The following is a 5,244-nucleotide window of genomic DNA, read 5'->3' as shown; positions in this document are numbered from 1 at the left end:
CTCCGCCGCGGGGCGCGGCCCAGCCCCCGCCGCCACACGCACGCCCCCGCCGCCGCCCCCGGGCCATCCTCCACGTGTTTGTGGCCCTGCGCGAAACACCGGCCGCGGGCGGGAAGAGGACGGAGAGGAGGAGGAGGGGAAGGAGGCGGAGAAGCTGTCCTTGCCACGGACGGTGTGTCGGGAGTCTGGGATAAGGGCTCATCGGAAGGGAAAAGTTAAATTTATTCTTCTAAAAGAGACCCAAAGATTCCCGACAAAATTTTAAGAGCTTTTCATGGCATCTTAAAATATTCTTAGCTAGAAGGGACCCATAAGGGTCATCGAGTCCAGCTCCCGGCCCTGCACAGGACCATCCCCCAGAGCACCCCGTGTGCCCGAGAGCGAGGACGCTCCTTGAACTGTGCCCGGCTTGGTGCTGTGACCACTGCCCTGGGGCGCCTGTTCCAGTGCCCTTTCCTGATGTCCAACCTAAATCTCTCCTGACCCAGCTTCAGGCCGTTCCACTAAGACGTTTTGAAAATAAATTTGAAAATAAGTGTGACATGTTTGTGCCCGACACGCTGATTATTAGATGCTACCCCGACACCACATCCCCTGGCTGGCAGAGCATCTGTCCCCTGTAAGTGTGCCCGCACCTGTGGGACAGGTGGAGCAGAACCTCCGAGGGCAGCCTGGTATCACTTCTGATCAATTTATCGCCTCTGAATAGAAGTGTAAAACCGTCTGGCTACCTGGTAATATCTGTAGAGCAACTATGTTACGTCAATATCAGACCATTTTTTAGCTAAACATTAATAAAACAAAGTTAAAAAAGATCTCCAGGGTAACAAATATGAATGTGTGTTGATTGTGACGTTCTAAACAAGATTTATGTTATCTGTTCATCTGTTGTTCCATGACTTTTTGACCAGTTCCAATCTAATTTGAAGGAAGTCATTATCGTCCTGTAAATTTTGTGGAAATTGATATGTCACTGAGGAAATAAACCTAAATTTGTTTCCTCAGTGAAGGAATAGTAAGCAAAAAGCTCAGCTTTTACACATTCCTGTAGCAACAAACAGCCAGTCAGTGTATATATATTAGCCATCCACTTTATGTAGACACAGTTTCAGACTGCTTGGTAGTATTTTCAGAGGGCTAATGGAGAATAAATTTTACTTATAATTAAGCCTATTTAAGGGCTGAAGAATCCAAATGAGCAGAGTCCCATGGCTTCATTAGTTCTGTTGTTCACAGGAAAGCTTCTGGAATGGCAGTGGAATACTGGGGAATGCCAGGGTAATAAAAAACAAAAAAACTTACATTGAACAAATATTTTTAAAAGCTTAAGGAGGATGACACAGGTTAGCAGTTGGACAGTTTGACCCAGATTCAGAGCAGAATCGTAGAAGTGCTGACCTTGGATACAGTAATTAAATGCCAATAATTAAATGCCAGTCAACATATTTTAATGAAAAATATCTTATTAAATGTATTTAAATTTAACTTTGGTAGGTGAAGGTGGTAATGTTAAAGTAATAGCTTCCATCTGATGTGAAGCAGTATGCTATTCTCATAAATAAAGTGAGGAGTAAAAATTGTGTGTAGTTCACAGAAATTATAGAATTACAGAATGGGTCAGGTTGGGGGGGACTACAGTGGGTCATCAGGTCAAACCTCCCTGCTCAGACAGGGTTATCCTACAGCACATGGGCCAGGATTGCATCCAAATGGTTCTTGAGTATCTCCAGTGAGGGAGACTCCACAATGTCTCTGGGGAACCTGTTCCAATGCTCGGTCACCAGCAGACAAAAGTTTTTCTTTGTGTGCAGGTGGCACTCCCTGTGCATCAGTTTCTGCCTGTTGCCTCTTGTCCTGTTGCTTGGCACCACTAAGCAGAGCTGGGCACCATAGTCTTGATACCCTCCTGTTGGGGGTTGGGTTTGTTCCTTCTTTCTCTGGGGAATTTTTTCCCCACGGGTTGCCAAGGGGACCGGGTGTTGGATACTTGAGAGTGCTTGGCTGAAACAAAGAGATGGACAAAAGGTGGAAGGGGGAGATAACGCAGGTAAAAGACACAGCTTGAGGCAGCTGCGTGCTTTTCTGCTTCCGGCGTTCGGGAGACGCGTGTCGGCCGCTCCTCGAGGATCTCAGCCGCCGCAAAGCACGCCGAGCAGAAGCTGAGTCGTTTTTCTGCCTCGCCTTCGAACTTCTTCGGCGCTGCTCCTCTTGCTGCAGCGTGACCCTGCACTCCCTGCGCTGCCGGGACATCCTGCCCCTGCCTGCCGGGACACCCTGTCATCCCAGCTACCAGCCCGGGACTTTTCCACTGTTCCAGCTTGGTGCTCTGAGGATCCTGCAGGGACACCGAAACCAAACTGCCCTGGGTTTTGTGAAACAAAGCCCTCAAGGTTCTTGGTGCTGTTGTCGTTTGTCATTAATGCTGTAGTTGTTTGGTGGGGGGGGGAGTTTTTTTTGTGTTTGTTTGCTTTGTATTACATACTAGTAAAGAACTGCTATTCCTGTTTCCCAAATCTTTGCCAAAGAGCCTCTGATTGTAATTTTACCTAGCAGATACCTGTCTTCCTAAACCAAGACACCTCCCTTCAGATACTCGTAGAAATCGATGAGGTCTCCCTGCAATTGACTCTTTTCAAGGCTGAACAGGCCCAGTTCCCTCAGCCTTTCCTCGTAATAAGTGATAGTAAGATCATAATAAGTGATTCAGGTGACAGCTCTTGAGAGGAGTGATTCTAAGTGAAGATTTGTCATTAGGTTGTCTTGGTGTTATTCTTGGCCTGGTGCCATTACAAATGACCGAGACAAAAATACCAAATAACTACTTTGCTCTTATAAATGGAGATAAGACCAATTTGCTTAGATAAACTCCTTTGCATTGCTTTATAAGCTCTTCTGCAAAAATACTCCTCTGAAGCCAGTCAAATTGGAGGTCATGCATTCAAGCTAAAGCCTTAAAAGGCACACCTGGAATCTAGGAGAATGACTGGCATGTGACAGTGCCAAAGAGGACCTGGACATAATCAGCAAATCCTGAGGTCTCAGAACAAAGCTTTTGATAGCTAATACTCTGAAGAAAACCAGAGGAACATCAAATACAACTGGAATGAATATTCCCCCTTTTTATAGAACTGATGAAACCATTATCAAAATAATGCATTCAGTTTGAGCACTGACACTTCAAAGGGATGTTAAACACTGAAAAGAGTTCACAAGAAAGTTATGAAAGGTGTGGAAGATGTGCATTAACATGAGATATTTTAAAAATATAATCCAATGCAGGTGAGGTGGTGCTTTTGTTGTAAGTGCAGTAGTACGTGTCTAAGTAGTAGTTAGAAATACTTGACGAGAAGTGTTGGTTTTCAGAAAATCACAAAACTCTGGAAGCAAAACTAGAAAAAATGAAACTAGAAATGTGATGTATCTCAGTTTGCTATAGGATCAAAACAGTAAAACTGTTTTGAAACAATGCAAAATTGTCAGTAAAAACATGGAGATTTTTTTCAAAGATACACTGTAGTTCAAGCATAAACAGCAGAATACATTGGTCCAATATGGAAGTGGCACAACCACAAGGTTATAACCGCAGGTCAGCCAGTCCTCTCCTTACACTTGATGACTCCAGAAAAAAAACAAGAAGTCTACTTGTATGGCAGGAACAGGATCATGATATTTCCAAAAGGAAAGATTTTTTGTATGTGAATTCTAACAGGCAAGATCTGAAGAACTCCTGGCGCATTTCATTGTGAACATGATGTTCATGCCTAGCTATCCAGTTCTTCTACCAGGGCTAATGCAGTTTTCCAGACCACCCAGCAGAGACTTCAGAGAAGTCCAAATCTCCTCGAGCGAAAAATGACAATGCAAAATGCTATGTCACTCATGTAAAGATCATCAAAGGAACAAGAGTTCCACCTTCAGGTCTGGGAAAATACTACCTCTGATGGCAAAAGATATCTCAGAAAAAAAAAAGAAAAAAAGGTGTAGATGACGTTGAACTTCCTGAATTGCGGACAGACTCCAACTTTTATTGCAAGTCAGTGATCAATTCTGAGTGGTCTCTTACAGATCTGATGACTGTGTCCATCCCCCTATAGTTATCAAACTGTTCTGTATTACCAGTAAATATGTAGGAGAAAATAAAGGAGAATCCTAGAAAGGCACAGAACTTTGTTGTACATCTGACTAAGGAAAAGCTTGCAGCAGTTTCTTTTTCTTTTTCCATAGAACATCATTCATAGTTTTCAGATACAGGGATTCAGAATGTGGAATTAATTTAACATGCTTAGCTCTATTCCCAGCAATTTTTCCTTACACACAGACTCTCAGATAACTCATGCTGGGGATATTTCAGTGAGTGTTGCTCAATAGGCACAGAACTTCCAAGATGCTTACATTATGCTCCCAAAGATGTATCTTTTTCCAGTAGAGCGTTTCAAAATTCTGTTGCCTTTTCCAATGCGTTATTACTACAGATACACTGATTTCACTGTCAAACGGCTTGTGCTGGCAAGAACCATTCATAAACTTTCCACTGTGTCATGGAAAACAGCCCTTACTGTGTTACAGTGAACATTGCTCTTTCTCAGTCTTTCAGGAGCACAAACTTCTTTGAAATGAGATCCCCTTTTAACATACGTCCCTGGAAAAAAAAATCAAACTCTTTCCATAATTCTTGATTGAGGGATGTTCTCTGGAGTATGTGGCAGTGTTTTATAAAACCATGTTCTCGATGTAAGCAAAATACTGGGCGTTAATTTGGGTGTAAACTGTTTCCTCCTGCTGTTAAAAGTTATGCTGTAGTTTTTGACAGTTGCTAGAATTCCGATCCAAAGTTCTTTCTGTGTACATTGTGGCAAAACCATCTCAGATTTGGCTGAGGATCATTTGTATAGTATTACAGAAAGTAAGGCTCTCAAATGGGAGTGAAATGGAAGAGGTTTATCATACATTATCATATTTGCAGTAGCAGTAATACTGCATAGGGTGTAAAAGTAGGAGAGAAAGAAATTAGGGCAAAGCAGATTCTATTTTGATAGAAGCACTTCCCCACTTGTTGCACTGGTTATTTGGGTCTTTTCCAGCATATTCACAGGTCTCACAGTGTGATCTTGATGCAGGAATGGTTTATAGTACCTGCCACTGATTTATCCCTGCAAGGGTCCTGCAGGAAAGCCTGTACAGAGGATGGTGGGGACAGAGACTGTCTACACCATCTGGTCTGCAGTAGGATCTCCCTTCAGACAA

The sequence above is a fragment of the Chamaea fasciata genome, unplaced genomic scaffold (genome assembly GCF_029207755.1).
Source record: "Chamaea fasciata isolate MVZ Bird 193981 ecotype frontalis unplaced genomic scaffold, bChaFas1.0.hap1 SCAF_1, whole genome shotgun sequence".
NCBI lineage: Eukaryota > Metazoa > Chordata > Aves > Passeriformes > Sylviidae > Chamaea > Chamaea fasciata.
The sequence above is the reverse complement of the archived record's forward strand: the minus strand, read 5'-3'. Positions refer to the sequence as shown.